Source organism: Lepidochelys olivacea (assembly GCF_965140295.1).
Source record: "Lepidochelys olivacea isolate rLepOli2 genome assembly, chromosome: 28".
NCBI classification, from domain to species: Eukaryota; Metazoa; Chordata; order Testudines; family Cheloniidae; genus Lepidochelys; species Lepidochelys olivacea.
The window spans coordinates 6,492,205-6,505,065 of NC_140438.1; the positions used below are offsets into that span (position 1 = coordinate 6,492,205).

Sequence of the window (12,861 nt, forward strand, 5' to 3'; positions counted from 1 at the left end):
CATCAGCGAATCCACACAGGAGAGAGACCCTACACATGCTCTGAGTGTGGGAAAAGCTTCAATGGGACCTCTGACCTTCTCACACATCAGAAACTCCACAGTGGACAGAGACCATTCATGTGCTCTAAGTGCGGGAAGAGCTTCAATAGGAGCTCTTCCCTTATCACTCATTGGAGAATCCACACGGGTGAGAAACCTTACTGATGCTCTGAGTGTGGGAAATGCTTCAGTCGGAGCTCCAGCCTCATCACACATCAGCGAATCCACACAGAGGAGATGCCCTACACCTGCTCTGAGAGCGGGAAAAGCTTCAATCACAGATCTTCCCTGATCACACATCAGAGAATCCACACAGGAGATTTGCCGTACACATGCTCTGAGTGTGGGAAAAGCTTCAATCTTAGCTCAACCCTTAGCACACATCAGAGAGTCCATATGGGGGCGGAACCTTATGGATGCTCTGAGTGTGGGAAAAGCTTCAATCACAGCTCTACCCTGAGGACACATAGGAGAATCCACACAGGAGAGATGCCGTACACCTGCTCTGAGTGCGGGAAAAGCTTCAATCACAGATCTTCCCTGATCACACATCAGAGAATCCACACAGGAGATTTGCCGTACACATGCTCTGAGTGTGGGAAAAGCTTCAATCTTAGCTCAACCCTTAGCACACATCAGAGAGTCCATATGGGGGCGGAACCTTATGGATGCTCTGAGTGTGGGAAAAGCTTCAATCACAGCTCTACCCTGAGGACACATAGGAGAATCCACACAGGAGAGATGCCGTACACCTGCTCTGAGTGCGGGAAAAGCTGCAGTCAGAGCTCAAACCTTATTAAACATCAGAAAATCCATATGAGAGAGAATTCTAATAAATGCCTTGACTAGGGCTGGCTAAAAATTTTTTTTTTTAATCACATTTGCTAATTCCCACATAGTGATCTTTGCACCATCTTCACCATGGTTTCTCAGTTTCACCAGATGAGTGGCCTGCTTCTGCCTTTTCAGCTCACCCTTCTTTGGGGTCGGTCCTCTGATCTTTTCCGTCAGCTCCTTTCCTTCTGAATCATAGTTGTGTGTGTTCCTCCAGCCAGGAATGTTCATCATCTCCAGGTGGGAGAGAGAGGTTTGATCCCCACAAGCTACACTGAGGCAACAAAGTACCTGTGCCTTACATCCACTAGGGCTGTACATGGCATTGGCTGCTTAAGTGAGTGATCTTGGTGTGAAAAGACAATTATAGTGGTAGAGCAGAGGCAGCCCAGGTGCAGTGTTTGGCATTAACTTTCCCCTTGACCTGACCTAAACTCCATCACTTTTCCTAGTCTAAACAAACCCTGAGCATCACGGTTATACTGTTCCCCATTTCAAAGCAATTGTTAGACATCAAGTTCCCCCTTGGGGAACAAATTGTTTCATTCCCAGTTGCTCTGATATTACTTCAGGTTGTGCTGGAGAGCAGATATCTTTACTACCATTTTCCTCACTTAAAATATATTGGACTATAACAAAGGGCAGGGAAAAGGAAAAATGTCATTTCGTGCTCTGTAACAACAGAAGAACATAGGTTAAGGTGGAGGGATTCCCTTATTCCCCATCACCATCCCAATCCTCCTGCTGTTGAATTGGTTAGGTCAATATTTTCTCTAAAGGGCTGGGAAGAGGATTCCCTAGTAAATGACTTGTAACTAGGCAAAATACCCATGCATTTGGCTCCCAAAGCAGTTCTGTCCAGGCTCTGAAAGAGGTCGCTCCTGAAGATACCTGCTTCCTAATCAGGTGCATGTTGCCTATTATTTGGGAAATGCAATCCCTATCTAGGTAGAGATGGGAAAAATGGAAGTGACATTTCTGTTCAGCTCACCCCTGGGAGATCCTGCAAACGTGTAGAAAATGAAATCCATGTTGAATGTGATAGAGCTGCAGAAAGACACCTATTGTTAATAGATACCTGACATTTGGTGTCTTACAGATCTAAGCAGCACCTGAATTTAGTCCCTAATTTAAATCTGTGCCACCAGATTAAAGAAATAAAAGGGCATATTTGGGGGAGTTATACCTCACTATCGCTACTGATATGTTGTATGCTAGGTGAAGAATTCTACTCCAGAGAAGTGTAAAATTACTCCAAGGAAGGTCAAAGATATGACAAGAACTCAGGTAGAAATTGCACGTACTAGTGATTGATTTTCACCCCAGAGATGGAAGCTATGGTAACCTGTGGCCCAGGTAAACTATTTTTAGAACGCTGCTACCTAGTTAAGTGGCACTGATCACACTCCTAAAGGATGCCATGATTAAACTGGGCACAACTGTCTTTTACCATTTGGATCCAAAGTTTCATGAAGCTTAGAGAGTCTCTTAGAATCCTAGAAGATTAGGGTTGGAAGAGACCTCAAGAGGTCATCTAGTCCAACCCCCTGCTTAAAGCAGGACCAACACCAACTAAATCATCCCAGCCAGGGCTTTGTCAAGCTGGGCCTTAAAAACCTCTCAGGATGGAGATTTCACCACCTCCCTAGGGAACCCATTCCAGTGCTTCACCACCCTCCTAGTGAAATAGTGTTTGCTAATATCCAACCTAAACCTCCCCCACTGCAACTTGAGACCATTGGTCCTCAGTGGTGGCATATGACAGAACAAGAACATCCAAGCACCGTCCTCTCTGGAACACCCTTTCAGGTAGTTGAAGGCTGCTATCAAATCCCCCCTCACTCTTCTGCAGACTAAATAAACCCAGTTCCCTCAGCCACTCCTCGTAAGTCAGGTGCCCCAGCCCCCTGATCATTTTTGTTGCCCTCTGCTGGATTCTCTCCAATTTGTCCACATCCTTTCTGTAGTGGGGGACCCAAAACTGGACGCAGTACTCTCGATGTGGCTTCACCAGTGCCGAATAGATGGGAACAATCAATTCCCTTGGTCTGCTGACAGTGCTCCTACTAATGCAGCCCAATATGCCATTAGTCTTCTTGGAAACAAGGGCACACTGCTGACTCTGTACAGTGCTATAAAATCCCTTCTGGCCAGAGGCAAAACCCTTTCACTTGTAAAGGGTTAAGAAGCTAAGATAACCTCGCTGGCACCTGACCACAACGACCAGTGAGGAGACAAGATACTTTCAAATCTGGAGGCGGGGAACAAAGGGTTTGTCTGTCTGTGTGATGCTTTTGCTGGGAACATATCAGGAATGCAGCCTCATAACTCCTTAAATTAGTAAATAATCTAGATAGAAATGTGTTAGATTTCCTTTTGCTTAATGGCTGGTAAAATAAGCTGTGGTGGATGGAATGTATATTCCTGTTTTTAAAGTAACAGCTGTGTTAGTCTGTATTCGCAAAAAGAAAAGGAGTACTTGTGGCACCTTAAAGACTAACCAATTTATTTGAGCATAAGCTTTCGTGAGCTACACCACAGTATGCATCCGATGAAGTGAGCTGTAGCTCACGAAAGCTTATGCTCAAATAAATTGGTTAGTCTCTGAGGTGCCACAAGTACTCCTTTTCTTATTCCTGTTTTTGTATCTTTTTGTAACTTAAGGTTTTACCTAGAGTGATTTTCTATTGTGACAAAGTTCCAGCTCTACCTTGGTGGGTCTTGTGCTTATTGACGGATTTGCTCGCCTTGGAGCTTCATGGCAGCCCTCAGCTTGGAGTTTTTCTGAATTCACAGTCCAAGTCGACTCCTCCTGTGTCTGACCAGGAGTTGGGAGGATTTGGGGGGAACCCGGGCCCGCCCTCTACTCCGTGTTCCAGCCCAGGGCCCTGTGGAATGCAGCTGTCTAGAGTGCCTCCTGGAACAGCTGTGCGACAGCTACAAATCCCTGGGCTACTTCCCCATGGCCTCCTCCCTACACCTTCTTTATCCTCACCATAGGACCTTCCTCCTGGTGTCTGATGATGCTTGTACACCTCAGTCCTCCAACAGTCCACGTTCTCACTCTCAGCTCCTAGTGCCTCTTGCTCCCAGCTCCTCACACGCACACCACAAACTGAAGTGAGCGCCTTTTTAAAACCCAGGTGCCCCGAGTAGCTTGCCTTAATTGATTCTAGCACCTTCTTGATTGGCGGCAGGTGTTCTAATCATCCTGTCTTAATGATCTCCAGAAGGTTCCTGATTGTTCTGGAACCTTCCCTGTTACCTTACCCAGGGAAAAGGGACCTACTTAGCCTGGGGCTAATATATCTGCCTTCTATTAGAGCTGGCCGAGCGAGCGCTGGTTGAGAAGCTGCCTGCCTGCGCGCCCCATCCCTTCCCTCCGCGCTCGGAGCCGCCCAGCACATGGTAACCATGTGTGATCAAAAGGCTGTGATCAAGAATGCGGATATGTCTGAAGAGATGCAGCAAGATTCAGTGGAGTGTGCCAGTTAGGCCCTGGAGAAATAGAACCTCGAGAAGGATATTGCAGCTCATATAAAGAAGGAGTTTGACAAGAACTACAACCCCACTTGGCACTGCATTGTGGGAAGGAACTTTGGCAGCTATGTGACTCACGAGTCTAAGCACTTCATCTATTTTCAAGTTGCTATTCTCCTCTTCAGATCTGGTTAGAGCACAGTCTGTGCTATCCAAACTTGCATCGGGTTCCAGGACTGCACACTAATTCTAAATAGAGACTGAAATCTTAAGCCTTCCCCAGGGAACACACCTTGCTCTTCAAGCCTTTTGTTGTGCTGGTAATGGACTGTACCAGTTTGTTTACATTGTGGCTATAAAAAATAGCAAAAAAAAAAAAAAAAATTACTCTCCTATAGGAATCTGGCCCGACCCTGTAACACTATGTTTTGAATCGGATTACCCTGTAAGGTATTTACTATCCTGATTTTACAGAGGTGATTCTTTTACCTTTTCTTTAATTAAAATTCTTCTTTTAAGAACCTGATTGATTTTTCATTGTTCTTAAGATCCAAGCATTTGGGTCTGTGTTCACCTGTACAAATTGGTGAGGACTTTTATCAAGCCTTCCCCAGGAAAGGGGGTGCAGGGCTTGGGGGGATATTTTGGGGGAAGACGTCTCCAAGTGGGCTCTTTCCCTATTCTTTGTTTAACGCGCTTGGTGGTGGCAGCATAGGGTTCAAGGACAAGGCAAAGTTTGTACCTTGGGGAAGTTTTTAACCTAAGCTGGTAAGAATAAGTTTAGGGGGTCTTTCATGCAGGTCCCCACATCTGTACCCTAGAGTTCAGAGTGGGGAAGGAACCTTGACAGTGATGGATATGTGATGGTAGCTTTTCTGGATTGCTTTTTGGTTTGGTTTCATTTTTTTCATTTAAGTTTTGTTTTGTTTTTCCAACCAGTTCTTTTTATAGGTGTTGAGGCTCTTTTCCTTTTGAGCACAGCTGTTTAACCCTCAGGCCTGGCTTTGGAAACCTCCTCAGAACTGGCCTTGTGTTTCTTTCATTGTTGATATCTTTGGGGTTCACATCCACAGTACATACGGTTCAGAGCAACAGATACTTTGAGAAACCTGCTGGGTGAAGCAAGCCTTTTACAAATTGACATTGGCCCAAAGTCTGCCTCAATTCAGCTGTATTGGGACACGTCTGTATCAAAGCAGTGGTTCACACCTGATTTGCCCAGTAACCTGGGGGGAAGGACTGGTAAGATAGGATAAGTAGGAATTGACCACAATAATGTTAAAGGTAAGGGTGGCAGACCTTCACCTTGTAGGTCAGCAAGCCTGTTCTGTTCGTTCCCTCTGACACATCTGGCACTGTTCACTCTTAGGCACACTCATCTAGATGGACCATTGGTCTGACCCAGTATGACCAGTCTTGCATTCTTATGTAAGCCATCTATGGCCTTGTATACGCTGGCTAGTTTCTGCACAGGAAAGGAGTTTTCTGTGGTGTAACTTTTGAGGTGTACACACCGCCAAGCCACTTAGTGCACAGAAACTACGCAGTTGCAGCACTGTAAAAAAGCCACCCCAACGAGAGGTGTAGAGCTTTCTGCACCGGGGCTACAGCGCTGCTATTGGCCTCTGGGAGGGGTCCCACAATCCCTGTTCTCGCCTCTCTGGTCATTGGTTTGAACTCTACTGCACTGCCATCAAATGACCAACTGTGAACCCCACCCCTGAAATTCCTTGGGAAATTTGAAAGTCCCCTTCCGTTTGCTTGGTGACGCATGCAGTGGCCTCAGCGCATCTTACCAGGTGACCATGCCTGCTCCACACCCCAGGCTGTCCCCAGCTTGGAGCAATGGTGTTCTCGTCCCTCCTTCCCGTGGAAGGAAAAGGCCTGGGTAGGGACCGTCGAAGTCAACGAATGGCTACGCAGGTGGTGTCGGAGAGAAGGCTTTGGATTCTTTGACCATGGGATGGTGTTCCATGAAGGAGGAGTGCTGGGCAGAGACGGGCTCCATCTTACGAATGAGAGGGAAGAGCATCTTTGCCAGCAGGCTGGCTAACCTAGTGAGGAGGGCTTTAAACTAGGTTCACCGGGGGAAGGAGACCAAAGCCCTGAGGTAAGTGGGAAAGCGGGATACCGGGAGGAAGCACAGGCTGGAATGTCTGAGGGGAGGGCTCCTGCCTCATACTGGGAATGAGGGGCGATCAACAGGTTATCTCAAGTGCTTATATACGAATGCACAAAGCCTTGGAAACAAGCAGGGAGAACTGGAGGTCCTGGTGATGTCAAGGAACTATGACGTGATTGGAATAACAGAGACTTGGTGGGATAACTCACATGACTGGAGTACTGTCATGGATGGTTATAAACTGTTCAGGAAGGACAGGCAGGGCAGAAAAGGTGGGGGAGTAGCACTGTATGTAAGGGAGCAGTATGACTGCTCAGAGCTCCGGTACGAAACTGTAGAAAAACCTGAGTGTCTCTGGATTAAGTTTAGAAGTGTGTGCAACAAGAGTGATGTAGTGGTGGGAGTCTGCTATAGACCACCGGACCAGGGGGATGAGGTAGATGAGGCTTTCTTCCAGCAGCTCACGGAAGCTACTAGATCGCATGCCCTGATTCTCATGGGTGACTTTAATTTTCCTGATATCTGCTGGGAGAGCAATACAGCAGTGCATAGACAATCCAGGAAGTTTTTGGAAAGCGTAGGGGACAATTTCCTGGCGCAAGTGCTAGAGGAGCCAACTAGGGGGGGCGCTTTTCTTGACCTGCTGCTCACAAACCGGGTAGAATTAGTGGGGGAAGCAAAAGTGGATGGGAATCTGGGAGGCAGTGACCATGAGTTGGTTGAGTTCAGGATCCTGACGCAGGGAAGAAAGGTAAGCAGCAGGATACGGACCCTGGACTTCAGGAAAGCAGACTTCGACTCCCTCAGGGAACGGATGGCCAGGATCCCCTGGGGGACTAACATGAAGGGGAAAGGAGTCCAGGAGAGCTGGCTGTATTTCAAGGAATCCCTGTTGAGGTTACAGGGACAAACCATCCCGATGAGTCGAAAGAATAGTAAATATGGCAGGCGACCAGCTTGGCTTAATGGTGAAATCCTAGCGGATCTTAAACATAAAAAAGAAGCTTACAAGAAGTGGAAGGTTGGACATATGACCAGGGAAGAGTATAAAAATATTGCTCGGGTATGTAGGAATGATATCAGGAGGGCCAAATCGCACCTGGAGCTGCAGCTAGCAAGAGATGTCAAGAGTAACAAGAAGGGTTTCTTCAGGTATGTTGGCAACAAGAAGAAAGCCAAGGAAAGTGTGGGCCCCTTAATGAATGAGGGAGGCAACCTAGTGACAGAGGATGTGGAAAAAGCTAATGTACTCAATGCTTTTTTTGCCTCTGTCTTCACTAACAAGGTCAGCTCCCAGACTGCTGCGCTGGGCATCACAAAATGGGGAAGAGATGGCCAGCCCTCTGTGGAGATAGAGGTGGTTAGGGACTATTTAGAAAAGCTGGACGTGCAGAAGTCCATGGGGCCGGACGAGTTGCATCCGAGAGTGCTGAAGGAATTGGTGGCTGTGATTGCAGAGCCATTGGCCATTATCTTTGAAAACTCGTGGCGAACGGGGGAAGTCCCGGATGACTGGAAAAAGGCTAATGAAGTGCCAATCTTTAAAAAAGGGAAGAAGGAGGATCCTGGGAACTACAGGCCAGTCAGCCTCACCTCAGTCCCTGGAAAAATCATGGAGCAGGTCCTCAAAGAATCAATCCTGAAGCACTTGCATGAGAGGAAAGTGATCAGGAACAGCCAGCATGGATTCACCAAGGGAAGGTCATGCCTGACTAATCTAATCGCCTTTTATGATGAGATTACTGGTTCTGTGGATGAAGGGAAAGCAGTGGATGTATTGTTTCTTGACTTTAGCAAAGCTTTTGACACGGTCTCCCACAGTATTCTTGTCAGCAAGTTAAGGAAGTATGGGCTGGATGAATGCACTATAAGGTGGATAGAAAGCTGGCTAGATTGTCGGGCTCAACGGATAGTGATCAATGGCTCCATGTCTAGTTGGCAGCCAGTGTCAAGTGGAGTGCCCCAGGGGTCGGTCCTGGGGCCGGTTTTGTTCAATATCTTCATAAATGATCTGGAGGATGGTGTAGATTGCACTCTCAGCAAATTTGCGGATGATACTAAACTGGGAGGAGTGGTAGATACGCTGGAGGGGAAGGATAGGATACAGAAGGACCTAGACAAATTGGAGGATTGGGCCAAAAGAAATCTGATGAGGTTCAATAAGGATAAGTGCAGGGTCCTGCACTTAGAATGGAAGAATCCAATCCACCGCTACAGACTAGGGGCCGAATGGCTAGGCAGCAGTTCTGTGGAAAAGGACCTAGGGGTGACAGTGGACGAGAAGCTGGATATGAGTCAACAGTGTGCCCTTGTTGCCAAGAAGGCCAATGGCATTTTGGGATGTATAAGTAGGGGCATTGCCAGCAGATCGAGGGACGTGATCGTTCCCCTCTATTCAACATTGGTGAGGCCTCATCTGGAGTACTGTATCCAGTTTTGGGTCCCACACTACAAGAAGGTGTAGCCAGACAGCCAGCCCCCCCCCCCCCCCCACCCAGACCAGCATTGCTGGAAACACAGGAGGAAGCAGGAACAGGGCACTTAACATATATTCCAGCACAGCCTTTGAAGCTGTGAAAGCACAGGTGTGCTGCTACAATGTGCCTCTGGGAACAGATACGACGATTAAGCTCACAGCAGGCAGAGGCCCTGTGACAGACATGGCTCTTAGCCCCAACTAAATAGCGTGATGCACACACACCAACATCCTAGGTGGGAAAATATTTACTCTGATAAAAGAAATGTCCAGTAGTCGAAACTTATTGTTTCTCTCCCTTGCAAGTGTAAACTACTCTTGCAAAAGCTGGCGTCACCCCGACAGACCAGCCTCAATTTGGCATAAGAAAGGAGAAAGAGAATAAAGGAGTACAGAGGTATAAGTAGGGGACCTACAGCACCATGATTTTTGAGTGCTTTTCACTATCTATCTGCTGGTCAGATAAGTGACAGCCTCCCAAGGCTTCTGCAGCTAAGAGGGTCCCTACGCCTTGTCCCTTATTCGTCTTTCCGCGGAATTGAGTGACCGATCCTGGCTTGGCACTGCTGGAATCGAGAGATGCAAGGAGGGTAAGAAGCACCCACACCTGATCTCCTATCTTTAGTGTACACATATTTTGAAATAGAGCTCTATACTTTGTTTTCTTTCTTTGGGATTGTGGCTTCAGTTTTGTAACTTGTTTGTGTGTGTAACATCTCTACATTTAAATAAGTAGGCACTAGCAATTTTGTAACCACATGATTAGAATCTAGCTTAATAAATTTTGGTAACCATTTATGCATAAGCCTGACTTGTTTCTCTGGTTTACTGTAAAGCAGCCAACACAATTAAAGAACCTCAGCCGTTTTGGCTCTAAAGCCTGGCCATTAGGTGAGAGTACTAAGAGCCTAGTGTTGAGTTGTGCCGCCTCCACGGGGCAAACTCTTGGGGCACCTGTCAGTCAATCCTGGCTGCCCGCTGCGAAGGAGCTCTGAGCTCTAGCAGTTAAAGTCACGGGTGGTTAGGACCTTGGGGCATCCGTCAGCCTAGCCCGGGCTGCCCGCCGCGAAGGGACAGTGCGTCCTAGCGGTTAAAGTCACGGAAGGTATAAACGGGCATAGCTGGCACCTCACCAAACATCCTTGGCCGTCGGCTAACAGAAGGATGTGGAAAAATTGGAAAGAGTCCAGCGGAGGGCAACAAAAATGATTAGGGGTCTGGAACACATGACTTATGAGGAGAGGCTGAGGGAACTGGGATTGTTTAGTCTGCGGAAGAGAAGAATGAGGGGGGATTTGATAGCTGCTTTCAACTACCTGAAAGGGAGTTCCAAAGAGGATGGATCTAGACTGTTCTCAGTGGTAGCAGATGACAAGACAAGGAGTAATGGTCTCAAGTTGCCATGGGGGAGGTTTAGGTTGAATATTAGGAAAAACTTTTTCAATAGGAGGGTGATGAAACACTGAAATGCGTTACCTAGGGAGGTGGTGGAATCTCCTTCCTTAGAAGTTTTTAAGGCCCGGCTTGACAAAGTCCTGGCTGGGATGATTTAGTTGGGGTTGGTCCTGCTTTGAGCAGGGGGTTGGACTAGATGACCTCCAAAGGTCCCTTCCAACCCTGAAAATCTATGATTCTGTGAAATGCCCATGGTGATCCACAAGCACCTGGAGAACCATAGAGAAATACCCCTTCCTAACAGTGTACTCGGTGGCTAGGTGGTCTGGTGCCAGAATTGGAATATGCATGCAATCTATTGCCCCTCCGCAGTTAGGGAAGCCCATTTGTGCAAAGCCATCCACAATGTCACATGTTGCCCAGGGTCAGTGTCTTTCGGAGCATGATGCAATTAGTGGCCCTGCACACTTCCAGTAACACGTGTCCAGTGGTCGACTTTCCCACGCCAAACTGGTTAGCAACTGCTAGCAGTCTGGAGTAGCCAGCTTCCAGAGTACAACTGCCATGCTCTTCTCCAATGACAGGGCAGCTCTCGTTCTCTTGTACTTGTGCTCCAGAGCTGGGGTGAGCTCATCACACAGTCCCATGAAGGTGGCTTTCCTCATCCAAAAGCTCTGCAGCCACTGCTCATCATCCCTCGTGTGCATGACGATGTGATCCCACCACTAAGTGCTTGTTTACCGAGCCCAAAAGCGGCATTCCACTGTGGTCAGCGCCTCTGTGAATGCCGCAAGCAATCTCATGTGTAGCTATTTGATTGGAGAGATCAATGTCGAACTCCTCTTGCCTTTGTAGTTTAAGGAATAACACCACTGCCACTCGTGAGGTGTTAGTGAGAGTGAGCATCATCTTGGTCAACAGTGCAGGATCCATTCCTGCAGCCTGAAAGAGGCAGGATGTGCAGTACACAAACCGTTGAAAGATGGTACCAAATGCAGATGGAAGCACAGGGATTACTGTGATGCAAAGCAATGTATCATGGGGCATTGGGACAGGACCCAGGATGCCCCGCTACCCCCTCTGCCTTCCCACAACTCTTAGCGGCAGAAAAGGAAGCGATGCTCAGTGCAATAGCTGCCCAGAGTGCACCGCTCTGAACACCTCTGCAAGTGCCACAAGTGTGAACACGCTATTGCACAGGTAGCTGACAGTGTGAACACACAATAGCAGTTACCCTTCAGCGCTCTCTGAGGCGAGAGTGCGAGTTGAAGTATTAGCTACACAATAGTGAAATCTAAGTAGAAAACTGTAATTAGCTTTGAGGTTGTAGGCAAAATATAAGCAATAATTTAGTTTTGGTATTGAAATATTCAGCTGGCTAAATCTGGGTTGCATTGCCTGGGTAAAAATCTCTGATTGGGGTTTTGGCATCACTAAATATACACTTGCCTTCTTGGGTTGCTCTTTTAGGATTTATAAGGGTTGATTTTCTGCTGTATTAATCTGATGGTTTGATTAAATTGATGGCTTGATTCCAATGCAATATCCTCGTTAACTCACTGATTTACTGATTTGACCTGAACTTTATCACTGTATTGTTTAACCCTTAGCTGAGTGGTGTCCATAGTCATTTAGCCTTAGTGATGGGTGCTCTTGGATTTATTTGTTCATGTTAATAAAGCATGTAAGCGGGATATTGAGTCATTTCTTTCAATAAGCAACAGGGGCTGTAACTCCAGAGCTCAGGAGCAATCTACTCAGGGGTGATGCAGCAGAAAAGAGCTGGGCACTTTTTTCCCCACTTATTTCTCCTTATCCCTTTTGGGTCTCCCTCCCCCTGCCCTCTGGCAGGGAGACTTGGTCACTTCCCTGCTTCCAGGGGTGCTCACACTCCCGTAGCTGGATTGGCCCCTGTGAGTGCTAATAGGAGCGAGAGCCTGGTTGTGGGTCAGTCCCTGCAGCGGCTCTGGGACACACAGAGGCAGGAGGAGGAGCAGAGATGGGGCTACTTCCCACGTCAGAAAGTCCCTGGCCCAATGCATGCAGCAGCTGCAGCCTGGGTTGGGCTTGAAGGAGCCAGGAAGGGGCCCGGGGAGTGGGGGGCTGGTAGGAAGGAGGGCAGGAAAAGAGTTGTGGGGCAGATCCCGGAGGCGGGGCTCTGTACGGTACAAGACACTACCGGTGCCGCTGGCTCCAGTGTGAGCTGGGAGCCCGGGCTGAGCTCCAGGCTGCTCCTGCGGCCCCAGTGGGGCTGGTCCAGGGACAGGCTTTCACTGAAGCACTTTCTGTGCCCATCTGGGGTGGGGACTTTCTCCAGCTGGACCCAGTCCCAGGCTCTGCCGCCCCTGGCCGGGAGCTGCAGGCACCAGGGGCCAGAGAGACCCCAGGGCCAGCACTGGGCGGGCAGGACAGAGACTCCGCACAAAGGCTCCGGGAGCAGCAGGTCTCGCAGCCCCTTTGGATCTGCTCCTGGGCGGGGAACGTGCCTGGCCGGGCGTGGACAGTGATGGAGCCA

The 12,861-nt window shown here is 48.2% G+C and overlaps 1 pseudogene across 1 annotated transcript; it reads left to right on the forward strand.

Annotated features, from left to right (window-relative positions):
- The first annotated feature begins 902 nt into the window (after nucleotides 1-902).
- LOC311514143 (dynein light chain 1, cytoplasmic pseudogene) lies at nucleotides 903-6,709 on the forward strand (annotated as a pseudogene). Its single transcript has one exon. The product of its transcript is annotated as a dynein light chain 1, cytoplasmic pseudogene (transcript).
- Nucleotides 6,710-12,861: the final 6,152 nt, after the last annotated feature.